This window comes from Apteryx mantelli, chromosome 17 (assembly GCF_036417845.1).
Source record: "Apteryx mantelli isolate bAptMan1 chromosome 17, bAptMan1.hap1, whole genome shotgun sequence".
Taxonomy (NCBI): Eukaryota; Metazoa; Chordata; class Aves; order Apterygiformes; family Apterygidae; genus Apteryx; species Apteryx mantelli.
The window spans coordinates 4879235-4897913 of NC_089994.1; the positions used below are offsets into that span (position 1 = coordinate 4879235).

Below are 18679 nucleotides of genomic sequence, written 5' to 3' on the forward strand. Positions count from 1 at the left end.
TAACATAATAGAATAAACAGCAATCGGCTCATATTAGCTGTACAGGAACAAAAGCCTGATAAGTAACAGGAAGTTTGCATTGCCCTGATTTAGGTTATTTTAATTTGACAGTGTGCAGTATTGAATGCAAGTCATGCAGAAAGAACTGTTGAAGATTCATGTTTTGCTTCCATAATGCCTCCAAAATCAGAGGTCCTGAGAGATTTGATAATTCATGTTATTAAATACAGAGGTCTCCAGTTACTACTGAGGTATCAGGGTGAGATCTGCTGTCCTCAGCTGGAATAACAGAATACCCCCCGCCATGGGCACGCAGAGGAAAAAGAGAACAAAATGCTGCGACTGAGTGTGGTTAAAATATAGAAAAATGTTTAAAACCTGAATAAAAAGAACTCGGGGGGATAAACTGCTAAAAACTATTAACATGTAGCAAGACTAGGGGTTATATGTCCATAAAAAGAGCAAGTGTGTATGATGTGTGTATGTGCATACTAATAAGATACTGAGAAGTCTTACAAGCAAATCTGGATGCATATCTGCATACAGAGTTTATCATATAGTAACAGGGGGACAGCCTAGCTATCCTCAAAAAAATATCAACACGGGTCCCCAAAGAAAGTTGTTAGAGGGAATTTTAAAAATTCCTTCCACGGAGGTATTCCTGCTCTAGTTAAGATTCTGCAGCTGCTGAATTCAGTGTCCCCAAACTGTTGCAGGATGCCGAAAGACAAGTGATCTCGTTGCTATATATTTGCTAGAGTAAAAGTAATATACACAAGGGACAGGTAGGTTAAATGCCATACGGTTAACCCCAACATTTCTGTTTTAAATGATTCCCCGTGTTTGGGTGTGTATCAGCATTTTGCTATGTTTTGCTGCTCTTTTCTTCTGTAACAAGGTAACCCGGGGAGGGAGAGAATGATAGTAACTTTAATTACTACCAATTTATATCTGTTCTCTGTCCACTCTACCTCTACAAATGTTTTCCTGTAGACCTAAGCAGCTTAAAAGTGGATCTGAGGGAATATCAAGGATGCAGAATCCCACTATGGGAAGGAGAAGGAAAGTGCTGCCTTAAAAATTGACACATTGCCAGATGTAGTGCTTTTTAACATTGGTGTGGGCTTGTTCACACTTGTCAAATCATACTGTGCTTGCTAATGTTGCATTTTCATCAAATATATTAGCTCGCTCTCTCTTCCCACTCTTCAGCAATCCTTTTCTCTTCATTTCTCCTTTCTTCCCTTCATTTCACCATTCTTTGTTCTTTGTTTTGCCTTTTTCCCCTTATCTAATGAGTCGTTTCTGTCTTTCTGCCTGACTCCCCCTCACCTGAAAAAATCAGGCTGACCCAACCTACATTTTTCAGGACACACAGGTTAGGCAGATGCCTCCTTGGAGGAATTTACAGTCTCATCCTGATTTACAACATGCAAGGAATAAATAGGCTGATATACAAGAGTGGGAGTAGTTATATGTTAATCAGCAATTGAAAGGTGCATGAAAGAAACATGCTGGGGGTTTTCTTAGGAAAAAAAAAAAAAGGTATAGCAATGGATGTCTGACCCAAAGAAAAGGGAAGCTTGTTTTGGGGTACAGCAGGGCAGCATCAACAAAGAAATAGAGTTCACATTGGGGGAGCATGTTGTACAGAATACTAGGATACACTAGAAATAACGGATTGCAGAAGGAGGGAGTTTCTTATGGGTGAAAAAGAGGCTCTTAAATTTGTTGTGGAAAAAATAGATGAGGTTTATGAAGGGATTCAAAAAAAATTACACGGTCAGAGTAGCAGAACAACCCCTCTTCCCTCTCATTTTCAGATCTACACAGGACAAGAAAGTATTCTCATTCCTCTGCCCACTCGGCTCTTCCCCATTTCACTGTGGACTGGGAGTGATGTGGAAGGATAGAAAAGACAGAGCAATGAACTCAGAGTATCTCATTTGGTTGGAAAGGAGAAATATAGAAAAGATCTTTGCTGAGGGCAGATCTGTAGGTGACAAACATGGGCGAGTGGAAAGGAGCCACCCTGAAAGGCTCTTATCTAGGGTCTCATCTCATTTCGTCTAAGTGGGGGATGTCTGGTAAGTCCAGGCAGTTAAGCAAGGCCAGTGTTAAACCAGACCATTGCCCTTTGGTACTCCGAGAGCTGCTGCTAGAGGGAGAATGTCAAGCTGTGCAAAATCCTGAAGGATCATAAGGTAGCCTGAACAACTTAGGTTATGCTGTCTAGCTGGTACTGGATGCTCTTAGGGGCAAGTATCGTATTGTAATTTTATTTTTTTTAGGCTGGCAAATTCTTTTTGTACTTATGCTGAAGAATGCTAACAGGTCTAAGTCTTCTGTTCACATAGAAGATCTCTTATTAACCTCAAAAAGAGTTTTTGGCAAGGAACGATTCCAGCTTGTGGTCCCCTGGTAGTGCCTGTCATGCAACATGAATATGCACATTTGTCCAAAAAACAGCAAACAGATTGCTGAGGAAGCAAAGCCAGAGAGGACTCAGTCCAGATCATAACAGCTTCTTCATGAACCCAACATCTTTGCCGTGTGGATCACAAGATGGTGTTGGGGCTTTGGTGATTTTCTCAGAATCTCATATGGTCATGGGACAGTTATTCATCATATTCAGGGACTAGAGGTAGAGACTTGGATAGGATTCAAGGGGGCACTGCTGCACTGGAAACCCAGGGAAAATTCTGATTAGGTTGCTGTGGAGGCAGAGGAAGTTCCTTGACCCACGAATGTCATACAGGAATCACAGATCTGCTCTACCTCCATCTCTCATCATCCTTATGACGGGTAATGACTGCCTTTGTTTCAGCTTAGTGTGTCGCATCCACACTCAGTGCAATAAAGATACCTAAATGTGATAGGTATCAACCACAGCCTAGCCTGTAATATTTTTATGAGTCCTCATATCCTATGCACAGTGTGGGAACATAAGCAAATACTTTTTAAAATAGTTCTGTTTCTTCCCCTTGTTCAGAGAAGGCCTGTGCTGTATTCAGGAACTGGATATGATTTGTTCAGACATAAGCTTACCATGAGCCGTCCATCTTTCCACTGTATGTAATCTGAGACTTTTCTGTGTTTGGGGAAAGATTTGCCATAGACTTAAGTAAATTTAGGATAGTTACATGTTAGAAGGTATAAAGCTGCTGGCATTTGTTGTAATAGCTGCAGGTATTATATTGAACCACTTATCAGAATCCCACTTGGCTGAGACCCTGTATTAATGATTACTTTTCATCTGAGAGGGGCTTTACCTGAATTAGTGTTTTGATTTGAAGCAGTAGTGCAGTTTTGAAGCAAGTCCCCTAATCATGTCTACTTTCCATGCTTTGGAGTGGTTCACAGAGCAGTTTTGGAGCACGTTAGCTAGGTTCCTTGTGGAGGCACTAAACCAACAGCTCTGCTCCAGGAGCACACCAGTGGACCACAACTCCTGATAGGGATATAAGGGTCCAAAAGAATAACTGGTCTTATAGATATTCTTGAACCAAATATATGGCAGGGTTAGTCAGTCCAGGGAAACAGGCTAAATCTAGTCCAAAGCAAAGCTTCAAGACTCTATATAATATTGGCTTTGATCTACTAATATGCTCCTATTGTACAAAATTACTTGCAGGCCATAGCCAGAAACGGCTGGGGCTTAAATGTCAGAATTAAATGTAAAGATGAGAAACATGAGAAACAAGAATTTCGTCCATCTCCAGTGTATCAGTCCTTTCCAGGAGTTCACACTGTAAGCAGTCCCATACTTGCTCCCTGACTTAATGTTTGTGTTAGCAGGTACAGCAAGTTCTGGCTGCCTTTGCTGATTGAATCCCTAAAATGAAGTCGACCCCTCTTTCTCCCATACAGTATGACTGTGAACAGGAGATTTGTGAAAATTCACTTATCAGAGAAGGACTGAAGCTAAAGCTTTCAAGAAGTGAGAAGAGTAAATTACGCGGGCTGGGAAGTCATTAGTATATCCTAAATGCCTACGCATGGCACTGCAGATCCATCTCCCTGTTTTTCAAGGGACAAGGATACCTGAGACAATCTCAGGGAATTTTAATTTTAAATTGCCTCCCTTTCCCGCAAAAGTTTAGTCTCATGAAGAAGGAAACTGGAGGTAAATGTTCATGCTTTTCATCTGCGGGGTGGGGCAGCAATTCTCAGGCCATGGCTGCATGCCATCATTTTTGCCGCTACTCCAAGAAGGGAAAGATTTTAAAACTTTCATCTTAGAATTAGAAAACAGCTGGGGTGATTCAAGCACTCTATGCCCCGTGGCTGTCTGTAATTTCCTCTTTCTTCGTGATTAGCACTAGCATAATTGTTTGACTCTTTTGAGGAGGGAAGGTTGTATTTGTTTCTTTTTAATCATTAATATGCCTCCCTTGGATCCTGCATTGGATTTTTGGTTAGAGAAGAGAGAACCACTATGACTGTGGGTGCAAGAATAAAAGGATAAGGCCTGATACAGCCCTGAGACATAGAAAAAGGTGGGGCACAGTGGATTTGTGGACTGAAACAGTTTTGGAGGCAGCAATCCTCTTAAAGGACGGGGGGGTTGTGATACATAATAGCTCATACAGGGTGAGGAAACACAGGAATTCTTACAGAAAAGCAGCACTGACATTGTTTTCAGCTTAAGCTTTTTGTTCTTATTAGTCTTGTGAAATTTCATGGTGAACCAGTCTAAACTATTACCTCCTAATGCTATTGTTGCTTGGCTTGTTTTTATGAGACTGTTATAAATCTTATATTTTATAGTGCTTTGCTTGTTAATGAATTGATGTTTGGCCCCATGATTTCCAATATGACTTGGTGGCATTGTCAATACTATGTTATCTTTATCTTAAACCTGTCAACATAATTATAAAACATTAATATTGACCAAGTTTAGGTGTTTCTAGATACTCAGCTGAATGTTTGCATTCAATGTGCGTAGAAGTAGGAAGAAAGGGGTTTATGCACCCTGTGTGCACCTAGGAATGAATTCTGGGAAGTGCTGTATGTTTTAGCTTAAAAGCTTCTGCAGACCTAGAACACTGAAGTTCTACCCCTTCAAACCGGTTTATATCCCGAATTTTTAAAGGAGATGAAAATCTCCAAAGTTTCTTTCTCTGAGCATGGACCTTTCAAAGTGTACAAAAGTCATAAATCAGATCCCTCAAACAAAGACATTGTCTTAGATTCTTTTTACTTGCTGGATGGCCTTGGAGGTTCAGTTTTTCAGACTTTTCTACACGTTTCAGAGTCAAGAAACTAACTTGTTCTTCCAACTGACAGCCAAGATTAGTACGTAATCTCACGATTCCAGGAGCTGGATCTTTGTGAAAAATACAAAATATTGCAAGATCAACCGAAAAAAAAAAAAAAGTGATGTGTATGTGTATATGGATCATGACTGTCTTGGTTGTTGTAGTCTGATGTATTCTCTGCTGGTTTGAACAGGAATTTGCACCATTTGCTCTATCTTAAATTCTTCACCACGATCTAGCTCCTACACATCCAAAATAGTCATTTTTCCCCCATCAGAGTAATCAGAATGACATGGGTCTAGGAAGAAAAACACAAGGACAGTACACTGGAAGTCTAGGCTTATATTTAGTTTAGGTAAAATTAGTTTTGACACTATTACAAAATTAGTTTCCTCCCTATCTTATCGCTTCTTTTCCTCTATGAAGAGACCAGAAAGGAGAATGAAAGCTAGGATTTCCAGGTCAGAGGACATGAACATGTATCAGAGCAGAAGACTGTGGGAAGCCTCCCAGTGCCTGCCTACTCTTTACTTTTATCTGTTACTCTTTAATATATGCGATCACCAAATATTACTCTAAAAATGGGGAGGAAAAGGACAGATCTTTCTGTGTGTGTGTTGGGGAGTAAAATGAGAAAGCAAGTAACAGAATATGTAGATGGAAAACTGGACTTATTTTCTTTCAAAGTGGTGATAGATTTGTTTCTAGCGTGATGAGTTGAAAATTCTTACATTGTGATGCAGAGGGTGTAAATACATAGCCTTCCCTTTGGGCCTCTCGCACAGTGGTAGCACCACAATTCAAAGGATTAATTCTTTCCTCTTTTCAGACTTCGGTGCACTCTCTAGCTGTGTTGCAACCTTAGTACAGCAGGTAGGTAACACCTAGATGAAAGTCAGTTTTGTAGAAGGGATAATTTGACTTGTCAGAGCTTGGCTTCCATCTGCTAACTATTTACTATCTTCCTTTGCTCTTTTTACTTTTTTAGTGTTAAAAAGTTAAAGGAGAAGAGTTTTTCTGGTCTTTATTCCTTAACCAATACTGTTGCATCACTGAGGAACTACTCTAGTTTATGGCTACTTGTACTGGTTCTGAGAAAGCATCCTCCCGTTATTTCATACATGCACTCAAAAATGCAGTGCTTTCGAGATTGAGATGTGGCTGCAGCTGCTTGCATTAGATTAGGTTCAGCCAACTGGGCAACATCAGAAATCTAGCTTAGTCTGTAACTCCATCAAATAATGGATCTTTCTCTTCATGGGCATTTTCAAGAAGTCTGCTAAAAAGCATTACCAAGTAGTCAATGCGTGCACGGGAAAAAATTTACAGCGCTGACCTGCCCTGCTTTGCTGAGAACTACCCTCAGCCGGCCAGAGCTCTCCAGCAACTGTCCCCACTGAGCTACCAGTCTTGATCCCTCTTCATTTAAACGAGAATAACTTTGCATTGGTCCTGTAAAGGTGTAATAGTCATGTGAGGTGAGCGTGAGGTCCATTTTTTGTATTAGCTGTTCCTTCCTCACTTGCTTTTAGCAGGTATTAGGTTTACCTGCTGGCAGGTAAACTCAGTCTTCCTGTAGCCCATGAGCTTAACAGCTCATTTCACACTCCCTCCGCTCATGCTGCCTTCTCTGCAGGCATGGCTACACAAGCAGCCCTGCGTGCCTCCTTAGTTGCAAGTTAGAGGCAGGAAAATGTCCCCTTTCTGTCAGTAAATAGCACTCTTGAGTGTTTCTCAGCTGGTAGCTGCAGTCCCCTACAGCACTGTCATTGATTTTGCACAGTGCAAGGAGGGTAATTTTTACCTCAGAAAGCCCAAGAGCCCCATGGTGTTCCTCCAGCCTGGGCAGAGCCAGCTGCACTGCACGTTCCTGCTGCTCAGCGCTTTCAAGAGATGCTGTCAACTTCACTTGACTTCACATCTGACTTGGTTTAACAAGCCTGTAAATTCAAATGGAAGTCTTTAGCTTTTCTGCTTTTCTGACATGATTCATCGTATATATCAATGCAGCCTGGAAATGGGAGCAGAAGAAACAGGTACGTTATATGTATCATTTGGGCCCCAGAAGCCATACGTGATGCCTCTGGTCTTTTCTCCGAGCTCTCATCCACCTCCCCTGGACCCATTCTGGAGGTGATCTCTTTAAAAACTACTTGTGCCTGAAGACATCCTTAAGTATCGATGGAACTAGTGTTGTAACAAGAGCCTTCTTCCAACCAGTTTTGCTAAAAATCTGGCAGCCAACTCCTGACTCTGTTTATACCAGAGATTCAGACTGAGAAGTGAAGCATCAGTTTTATAGGAGATGCCTAGAAACAGCCCAGGGCAACATCAACTGGACTGATGCAAAAAAAGGCAGGAAATTTTGTTAGTAAAAGCCTCTGTCCCCACCTTATTGGAGCCCTTTCTGGAAAGAGCTCAACAGAAGAGATGGCTGGTACAAGGATATTATTCACTCTAGAAAGAGACGGGGGCTGCAGTCCTGGGTATATAACGTCCATTGTAAGAAGATCTCAGAAGTGCTCTGGGAATATGCTGGCAATCCTGTGAAATCAATAGTTACCGTCTTCCCTTTATAAATGAAGAAACTAGGCCACAGATTGGCTTATCTGTGGCAGCTGGACTCCATCATGCTGGCCCAAGAGTCCACACACCTTTCTGCAGGCAGAGGAGAAAGACGTCTGTGGTGTCTCGCTTTTGTTCTTCCACACTTAAAATGATTGACATGTTTCTAAACAGCACAGTCCATCGGGAAGGAGATCCTACCTCTTTTGAAGACAAAGGTAAGGCTTTGCCGGAATGCTTGAGGTCACTTTTGTGGTGCCTAATTTTACATGCTCACAATCTAATAGAAGAAGGTTTTTGAGTACTCAGTTCCACTGAAGACAGTAAAAATCATTCTTAGATCAGCTGAAGCTGCCACAGAATCACTCCAGAAGTCTCCACAGCTTGTTGAATAACTTGTTGCAGGTTTGTCACTCCCTTAGGAACTAATTGCCACTTTTGCATACCTATCCGTTCAGTGATCTATGCCAACAGCTTTCGGCATATGGGCTGTTTTGTGAAACGTTAATTTGTTTTTATATTGCACTTCATTTGGCCACCTAAATTGCATAATGTTATGTCTGCTTCCTGAGTGGTACTTTTTAAACTGGATTATGGTAAATGTTGTAACTTGGGTAGAAATATCAATTAAAACCATGTTCATAGTAGACATAATCAAACATAAACTAACATCGCTACTGCAAGGCCATGCATCCAAAATCATCAGTCAGGCCCTTTAAAATATGAATTTAAAAAGGGTGGAAATAATGAAACTATGATTCTTCTGTTTTAGCTTTTTTCACTGTTCTCCACTACTGGAAAATGTAATAAACTTACTTTTTCTATTGAAAAAAGGGTTCTGGACAGTTATGTGGCTGCAGAAGTAAGGCCTGAAGAAAACGTTATAAAACTGTGAGATTTATTACAAAATTTTGAGACTGAACAAAGCACCAGAACAGCTCTTGGTGTAGGTAACAAGAAAAAACGAAAAAGCAAATACATCATGAGCGGTAGGGAGCAAATTCCCCATGTTTTTCACCCCCCAAAAAATCAGAATCATTTATTTGTATCGTTGTCATCCAGCTGCTTTCTGATCAGCTAATTTTTCTAAACTCCTTTGAGATCCTAACGTAAAACACAAAATAGCTAATAAAGTTTAAAGAATCTAGGGAAAGTGAACTTTATTGTATATGAGAATAATCGAAGATGATTTGTTGTAATATCTGATTTATCCCTTGCATCCTGCTCATCTCAACATTGTATCCCTTTTTCTTCTCGGAATCTAAATGTTTTTACCAGAATAAATGGTGTGACACAGGATACCCTTGCTACGTGGTATTATTAGAGAAAAGGAAGAGATTTTTCTCCATTAATCTGCAAGGTTTGGGGGTTGTCCTAGCTTTATCAAGCCGCCACAGGTTTCCCAAAGGGGGAAATGCTCTACAGCAGCGTTAGCACCAGGCTGTGACTGAAGCCCCAGGATTTGGGAGCTGCTGGTCTCTGTCTCCTAGCAGACTCTCTCCTGGACTGCCCTGGCCCTCCTTTCTCCTTTGCCTTCGTCTTCACCTCACTGCATTGAGGATTATAATCCATCTCATCCTCATTTCAGGTTATGGAGCTCTGGCGTTGTGCTGGTCTCTCGTAGGCACATGTGCTCTGGACACTTCAAATTTTGTTAGCCCACAATTCAGCAAATGTCAGAGTAAACAACTTGAGTGACTGCAGCATTGCAATTGTTAGTCTCCTCTTGCACTGCAGTAGACACCCACTAATTATTGTTATAGATTTAATTCACAATCATGAAACCCATTCATGACTTAAGGCAATTTCTTTTCATAAGACCACCGCAAAAACCCATGAGAGTTGATACATGTAAAACTCTGCTCCATTTGGAGCAGCTGATTTTGTTGGCTCTTTCCTTCCCTTTCAGCCTTACTGCTTTCAGCTTCCTTAATTTTTTAATATCTGTTTGCCTGGTTTTGTATTTTTGGGGGGAGTTTCACTGCAGAGTGGCTTTGTCCTGCTAAACCAGTTTGCTAGTGCGCCCCTGAGGCCCCCAACTACTTACAGTGTAGTTTGAAATTTATATCAGATCTGTATAAATCTGATAGGCTTGGGAAGGGACTCGTGTACATCATGATTTTTTTCTTCTCTGTAACTTTTATAGATAAGTTAATGAAAAATGAATTAAGTTATAAGTCTAACTTCAAGCCTTTGGTTACCTTACCCAGCTAATAACCATCTGCTGACCTTGGACATCAAGGTCGCAGGTCCCCTGATGCCTGGAGTAGGGCATAAATCTGTGGCTGCAGAGTTTGGTCCTGCCCTTGGCCTCACCTGCTGTATTTTTTTCCCTCTTTATGATTTTCAGGGTTTTTTCTGTTTTGATCTTTGACAGCGTTTAGATCATCGATATCTGAAAGCAGAGGGTATGAGGGGATGTTCAGGCTGAAATCTGATTTACTGAGAATTCAAAATCCAATGTAGGATTCACTTGTGACAAGTACTGCTGGAAAACATTTGCTGACATAGGATGTGACTGCAGATTTTCTGTGGCAGCACGGCCATGGTGAGGTTCCAGCTAAAGGCTCTTCATAGTTTTCAGGGCTGGGTCCAAAATGAACATTTCTTTCAGCCAACCAGTGGATTCCTTGAACTTGTTTATTTACTCCAAAAAAGGAGGAAACCCCTATTTGAAGCTGACTTTTTCCAGGATTCCTTATAAAAACAGCCCTGCTAGTTCAAGTTTTCTGTGTGTGTGTCTGTCCGTCTGTCTGTGAAGGAGAAACAATATCCATGTAGCTTTGGTACCATGTGATATGGAAGTTGCTCTGGCAACTGCACATGGCTTATTGAATGCCAAGGTAAATAATGGCAAAAGACATGCATACACTACTATTCTCATAATTTCCTGCTGCCCTCAGGCAGTAATAGCTTACACGCCCTATTTTCCAAATGTTTCTAATTTATTTCTCATGAGCAGAATTATCTCATATGTGAAACTCCACCCCTCTGCAGCCAGTTGTGCCTCTTCTTCTACAACTACCATAGCTGAGGTGACCCAGTCAAAGGAAAAGATTCTGGTTATCATAGTTACTGTTAAGTAGTGAAACAAAACGGCTGGAGCATGCTTAAACTCCTCACCTCGCTCGGCTCATTCATTTGGAGCTCTGGGATTCGCCGTCTTCAAGTACTAGGTCTGCACGCAATTCTGCAAATGTATTTCATTCCTTATAATCCCGGATGATGGTTCTCACGCAGCTCCTACTTTTCCAGTCCCACGTCTGTCTTGGGCACCTTGAGCTTGATGTGCAACATGCCTTTCGTATCAGCCACTAAGCCTCTCTTGAGAAAGAGCAACAGAGGGAGGAAGTAGCCCAAAAAAATTTCTTTTTACATCAGGACAGCAACATGGTTACAGACCTTCAGCTTTGCCTGTGTTGAGGAGTATCTTGATTTTTTTCAAAAACTTTTCCCCCTTTTTTACCATCTATGTTGACTTCTGTACTGGTTTTGAGAGTGCAGGAAAGAGATAGTAATGATTACTAAATAACTAAAAATGCAGTGGAACACACACCTCAAAATTGGATTTTGAAGATAGGTTAAACAAATAAAATTACTCAAAATAAAACTATTTCAATGCATGCTTTAGTTAAAATGTGGTTTGAAGAGGATGTCCTAGTCTGGGTTATAAATTCCACTTTGAGACTCCAGTCCTGCATTAACATCCTTTAGCATGAAGGTCGTTGGCAATTTCCAAGCTCATGAATACATGAATCTGTAGTAGGTGGCTCTGACTCCTGAAAGTACATATCTAAATTTTTGGACTTTCTTCATAATTTTGGGGGACTCAAAGGCTAAACTGCTTTCAGAATAGATTCAGTTTAATATAGACTGCAGTGGAAAAGCACCATGTCTCCCTATGAGAGCGCTGTGTGTATGTCTCTTCTGTTAGTTTGCAGCAATCCTTGAAACAAAAAGGTTATTGTGCTTCCGTGCCCAGCCAAGGTCTTAGAAACCAAAACGGTGCAGTACACAGGAATAAGGACCCTACCAATTTGTAGCTACGCTACAAATACTTGCACAGATTTGTAGCTACAGGCCAGTTATTTCTAGTTTGTAACCATTTAGTTTAACCAGTCGACTGGTTAAGGGAACTAGACAGCAGAATTGGTCTTTTATTTTTTTAACGTGTTTTCACTTTCTTAGTCCTATGCACTAATACAGTATTATGGTAATTGGGTTGCAAAACACATCTGAGATGTTACTTCTCTCGAGAGTAGACGAAGTAAGCAGGTTTTATTAATGCATTGGAAGGTAATCATGAAAAATAAGATTTTTTTTCTCTGTGCTATTTATTATGTACTCTATCCCGTCCTCCCTGCTTTAATTTACCGCAGTGAGAGACATTACGCTGACTAGCTCTGCCGTCTCCTCTCCTTACAGCCCAAATAGCTCTTTTGCTCCGTAGCTGACCAGCAAAACCAGGTGGCAGTGGTGGCACGGCAGCAGTGGGAACGGGTGAGGGAAGCGAAGGGCTGGCTGAGGAGCAGGGTGGCTGCGGTGTGGCCTCCACGGCCAGGAGAAGTCATCGCGGGGTGGAAACCTCTTTGCTTCCTGCAGTGCTGCTCAGTGAGTGAAATTTCAGCAGGGTTGTGGGAATAGTGGCAGGGCAAGTGGAATAAATCCATAAGGGTTATATCCAATATATGGAACTGAAGAACATTTTTGTATGTTTTTTAAAAAAGTCTTTTTCTGATTCTGTTCAGGTTAGGCTTTTATGGGACTTCTTTTTCCTCTTGTGACAATGTTTTTATCTCCCTTTCTTTGAGTGGCTCTTTTCAAAGAACCCATTTTACACAAGGATTTAATTTTGATTTAAGATGGTTCCTTCTGTGCTAAATAAAACAGCAATTAATTATTAAAAGCGTACCTTTGGTGGCTGAGCAGTCTCTCTCATAGCTGTTAAACTCTGAGACATGTTTTGCTTTTTAATAATTAATTTTTTTCATTTGAGTCTACAGTAAGTGCCTTGTGGGAACCTGGGGCAGGACGGTCTTCTGGCTGCTGCTGGAGGTAGCTGTGTGACCCAGGACCAGCTTCCAGCTCTGCTACTGCTTCCTCAAAGGCTGGGCACATATCTAGCTCTATCTTTTGTGCCTCAGCTTCCGTCTTTGTGAAAAGAGCTGTTGGATCATTAGTGATCAGCTTTAGTACCTTCTCTTACAGGACGGAGGGAAACACTGCCCATCAGCTTGTTCAGGGAGCTGTCCCAGAGATCAAAAACACGCTGCAGTGTCGGAAAAACTGCAGGCACAGGTTGAGGGTGCCATGTGCGCCGATATGAAAAGCTGTATGTTCTCCTCCTCTTTTGCCAGAGGTAAGCCTTGGATCTGTACAAACCTCAGGTTTTTGTATGAGCTGAGCCCCTGTGGCTTTGCAGGGAGAACAATGGTTCTGTACGATGAGAAAAATGGCCCATTTATTTGCTTAAGGTTTTAAAGATATTTATGAGCTTTGGTAAGGAGGAAATTTCATCTTTGAGCAAATCCTTGTGCGCTAGATTCTTTGCGAACAGCACCGCCTCAAGCCCTTTTCTCTAATCATTCATCTGATCCGTGCAGGGTGGAGTCGGCACCGAGCGTTGCACCTGACAAAGCGACTCCGAATGTTACAGCTCTGCTCTTCAGATCTGTGCCTCGGTGCTGGAAACACGGCGGGAGCCTGCGGAGGGCAGAACTAACCTCGGCTGGGGCCAGCGGTCTGTGCTGTTACAGTGTGGGAGTCAGAGCGGCAGAGCAAGAGCGTTAGGAAATGTGCAATGGGGTCGGTACGCAGTACTTCTCACCGGTGCGTTTGGGGGGCTCGTGCTGCCTGCTGAAAGTGCCATTTTTTCTGATGGGACTTAAAACTACAGCCCTGACCTCCCGTTGCGTATGAGCACTTTCTGCAAGGGATGAGAAACTTGGTAGCTGCTGAGATTCCAGCCTGCGCTAAGTACTTCTCTTTTGCCTGCCTAGATTCCCTCTGTAGTTTCAGGTGCGTTGAGGATCCTGCTCTCGTTATCCTGAACAGTTTCATCTTTTAACAGGATACAGCAGCTTTGTATAACTACCACTTTCCACTGCAGAAAGGGCTGTACTTAAGTGGTAGTGCTCGCTCTACGAGTGTATGAATACACACAGAAAAACAGCGGATGAAATATTAGAGTTGACAGAGACAGAAAATTCATCCCTCTCTTCTGCCAGGGCTGATTTGTCTCGAATATGAGGGAATGCTTGCTCTTTTGGGGCAAGGATGGCAGTGGTCCAAAACAAGGAATGATTTTCCCCAAGCTGATTGGGCTATTTGGAAAGCGTAATTCTGCCCCTGCTGCCACCCTTGGATGCCACTCCTGTGGAGGGAGGCTGCCTCCAGGGTATCCAGGTCAAGTCATTTTGGTGATTAAGACAGTATAACGTTCATCTCAGCTCCCATGCCTATTTGGTGTAAAGAGCTACGCACCCATGAGGAGATTCAAAAGGTCCGTGGAGGCACTGAGCGGACAACTGTCTAAAGGTAGCCCAGGGTTCACTAAGTATATGGAAGTTGGTAAAATGGAGGCTGTGTGAATTTGTTCCTTAGGGCTAGATACGATGAAAGATTTTATAACCTATTCACTAATTGATTAACAGAAACTTGGAGAACAGTCCTGGAAGCGTGGACCAGAGCCTGGACCACCTTCTTCCAGGGCTATGTCATAAGGACTAGGCTGCACAAACAGGCTCTCCCTTTCTAGCCCCAAAAATCTTCCATTTTTTCCTGCACAGGAGTATGGCTGGGTTGGACTATTGTATGAAAGGTGAGGAAGGCCTCTTGGGCTGTTCTGAAATAAGTGCTCTCTGTTCCATTAAAAAAAAAAGGCTGGAGGGGCCTGTCCTGAAGAGGAGATGCCAAGCTACAGGTCCTGGAAATGCCTTTCTTCAGCTCTGAATATGAATCTGGGCCACTGACATCAGAAAAGGAGTAGAGTCCTTGTCCTCCCTGTCTCCTGTTGATTGGCATTAGGGAGTGTCTTTTTCCTGGACTGTTGAGGAGGAGACTAAATAGGTAACGCAGGGTTTTGGCCTCCATCCTGAGCAATAACTCTGGGCTGCTCCTGCAATCCAGGAAGACTAGAGGGCAATTCCAGAGAGAGAGTCATCTGTTCTAACTTAGATGTCTTTCTTGTATCACCCTAACTTAGATGCCTGGGTTAGGGTAAAGGATTCCTGAGCTGGAAAGCTGAGATTTAGGAATTTAGTCCTGCACTGGAGCTAGCTTTTAACACAATAAAGAAAAATGGAGGAAGGTTTCTTTATAATTTTGGAATCCAAAAATAAATAGGAAGAAATATTTTACACAGAAGATAATAAATTACCAAGGAAGGCATTGAAGCAGAGAAAGCAAATATCTTCAGGAAATACTTGCTGTGGTTTTTCTTTTAGAAAATGGAGTTCAGATGAGCTACTTTAAAAGAAGGGAACCAGGACTAAGAGCAATCAAACTAGGCAGATCTGTTGTCTAGGATGGCCCATTTCTTTTCCTGCATCGCTAATACTTAAAGTGCTGGGAATGGAAATAGTTAATCAAATACCTTTGTTATTATAATTAAAGGGGGACAGAGCAGGCCAAAATTGGGCCCCCTTTGTGTGAAGTTAGAATAGTAGATAGTGTCTGGCAAGAAGAACATATAGCAGATAAGAAGTCAAATGGTTAAAAACAAAATGATCAAGGAAGGTAATGGTAGCAAAAATCATGTTATTTTTTGGTGGTGGTGTGGGGGTTGGTAAGAGATTTCTGGAAGTGGATCAGAGGTAGGAAAATGCAGCAAAAAGGATAGGAAGGCAGGGGCAAGTGTGAAATGAGACTGAGGTGTAAACACTGTGAAAATGTGGATGTGAAAAGAGTGACCAAACAGCACAGCATGAAGAAATCTCTATCAGCTGTTGAAAATACTATCAGTGTCAGCCTATTCCCTGTTTGCACTTTTCCTGCCACAGTTCTGCTGGTTCCTCTCTGCTGTTTCTCCATATGAATATTTTCTTCCTTCTGGATAGGTAGGAATGGGTATACTGTTCATCATGCAATTTTATTTTGCCATCAGAAAAAATAAGCCCCCTCCAGTGTCTTACACAGTCCAATAAGGGAGCTTTGCTGACATGGTAGCATATTTGTGTCCTCATCTCCACGTCAGCTTCTCTTGCATGCTAGATCAGCAGAGGCGTGCTAAAAGCAGCAAACTCAGGCCTTTGCTGGAGGTAATTCATTGCATAAGTCCACTTTTTGTGCCAATATTCATCAGACTTGTGCATTCTCAGACTCATTAAAGGGTATCTCAATAGATGCAAAGGGAAAACATGGGCAGTATGAAGAAAATTCAGGAACTCTTTATTACCTCCTGGCTGAATCAGGATCGTCCTCAATACATATAAGTAATATTCAAAGTAATAACTTTGTGGGCTCCTACAGCAGCATGACGGAAGGATAGCACTGGTGTTTGGCAGGTGCTGAGGAAGAGTGTGCTGGGCAGATTTCCCTGAGTAGCTATGTCAGTGCACATCACGTTTGACTTGCAACAGCTCCTCTGCCAGATCTTGGTTTCCAGTTCAGGCCTTCTTGTGAGCAAGATGCTGTCATTCACCTAAATGGGCTCTTTTAATGGTGTGCACAAGAGCTAGAGTGAGGCTGCTGAATCCAATTTTCAGTTCAAATATATAAAATACGTACTTTGACCTGTGTTTTCTAGTGGTGAAAAACTGATGAATTAAGTCACAGTGATGTGGCAGTGGTGGCAGTAGTGACATTATTATTTCTGTGCTGTGAGCTTTCCAAACAACAAAAACGGACAATCTGTCTTGAAGGATTTATAGTATGAAACAAGCAGGCGGGCAGAAACAGCCAGCAGCCAGATGCCCAGACTCTTGGTAAGACAGGGATACGTAGATTACCCTGGGGTTAGAAATGTTGCAAGGTGAACACGATGCTGTGGGTGTTAGGAGTTTCATAATGAGAAATCTAGCCATATGCCGTGGCTTTTTGGCTTTTTCAATATGAAACTACTGGGGCAAATTTGGGGAAGGTCTTGGGAACTGGATCTCATCAGACTACAGGAGGACTCTTTTGGTTAGGTAAGTTTGCTTTTTCCTATTCTAAAAAAAAATATGCCAGCTCCTAGATCTGCTGGGACAGGTATACTGTATTCCAAATCTTCTTTTAGGAGAGCAGTTAATAATCAGCATGACTTTTCATGGTGCCAGCCCTAGCTTTTGGAGCTGGATTCTTTCTGTCCAGCTTTGTTCTTCTGGGTGTGCTGCAGTCTCCGGTTGGGGCGTACTTGGTTTTCCTCGCATCCGTTCTCCCAATCAGACATGGTCTTCCTGATGCCAGCTGAGCTTGGAGAGCGCTAGAGCTTCATGTTGCCAACTCTTCCCACGCATCATGTGATGCCAAAGTTACAGAATCATCCTGATTTCCAGATCAGCCTAGTGACATGAGATAACCCATTTTTTTTAGATGAAATGTTTGATATTCCCTTGAGTTCCTCTCCACCCTCCAGTGGAACCACATCATGCCACTGAATTTCCATACGTAGGATCTCCTTGGCATAGATTCCTTCCATTTCAGTGGTTCTGTTTCTTTTCCGTGCGTGCACAATTTTTAACGTCTTTGTCCTTGAGAAGACACAAGCCTTTCTTTACATTAATTGGGAAATGGTTGTGAATGTATATTCCGGAAACCAACCTGTCCCTCTTAGTGCAAAGGGATGCTATCCATCCAAAAGCAGTGATACTTCATGTTATGGTGGCAAGGGGAGGTGTGGGGTTTAGTTAAAATAGCGCAATGAATTTGGCAGGAAAGCATAGAGTAATGCTGTTCAGACTGTTTTTGAGAGCAGCAAGTCTGGAAGGTATGGTGTGGAAGCAAGGGATAAGGGAGATTTCAGCTATCTTCAGCCCAAATTAATTAGCATTATGTAAGTGAAAAGGAAAAATTTTAAAGGGGGGGAGACATCTGCTATGTCTCTGAGTTTCCAGGCTTGCCTGCAAATACAGGTCTCCTGGAAAGACAGAAGTATCTCTGTGCTTTTGAAACAGTGAGGGGAGTAAGTGATGAGGAGTCACTGGCTGAAATCCAGTAGTCTGGTTATTGCTAATCCTGGCTCCTTCTTACATGGGATGGTTTGTTCTTGCAATTCTTTATGATTATTTATTATTATATCATGATGAGGATTATATAGCAGCAAAATGTGAGCATAAACTGCAACCTCCCAGTGTTCTGTAAACAAATATAAGCATGTTGGCAGTGAGTATCAAAATGATGGATAAAATTCCCAAACTCTCATCTACAGAATAAGGAAATTTTCTGGGATATCTAGCAATTCTTACTGAGGAATGTGTTCTGTTTGCTCTGAAGTTGCTGCTGGCAAAGGCATGGTGACTCAAGAATACTTTGGTATAAGTGCCAGGCAAAGAACTGATTACAGTGGTGAGGTGGGAGATAATGTTCCAGCAATTTGGAAATCGCTGTTGAGAGTTAGAATGTTTAGCTAAGGAAACATGTCTCTGAAATAAGATGTTAAGGTAGACTGACTCCTTCTTCCCCCACTGCTTTCCTCTGGTGGATTCTATTAAAGTGTGCTGGGGGGAATAAAAGGAGTGAGGTCAGGTCAGACTGCAGGGCAGAGAAGGTCAGACAGGGTTAAGCAGGTCAGGTCAAATTTCTATGTCCTCTGTGGTTCCCCAAGAATTTGGGATCGCTGCTTAGAAACTGTGCTATTTGATCAGCTGTTGGTAATTTGAGCATTGCACAAGAGCAAGTGGAATCAAAGATCATACTCTAAGGCGAATGACTGG

The 18679-nt window shown here is 42.1% G+C and overlaps 1 long non-coding RNA gene across 4 annotated transcripts in view; it reads left to right on the top strand.

The window, feature by feature from the left end:
* LOC136993565 (uncharacterized) overlaps window positions 1–18679 on the top strand; it is a 93956-nt gene that overhangs the window by 66394 nt on the left and 8883 nt on the right. For 2 of the 4 annotated variants that reach the window (XR_010885938.1, XR_010885940.1), the window contains exons 2-3: window positions 13035–13185; window positions 13430–13631. The exons of 1 other annotated variant lie outside the window; for it this stretch is intronic. This is a non-coding gene — a long non-coding RNA (uncharacterized lncRNA). Of the gene's footprint in view, window positions 1–13034; window positions 13186–13429; window positions 13656–18679 lie in introns of all 4 variants that reach the window. One more of the 4 variants, XR_010885939.1, reaches the window with a different exon arrangement.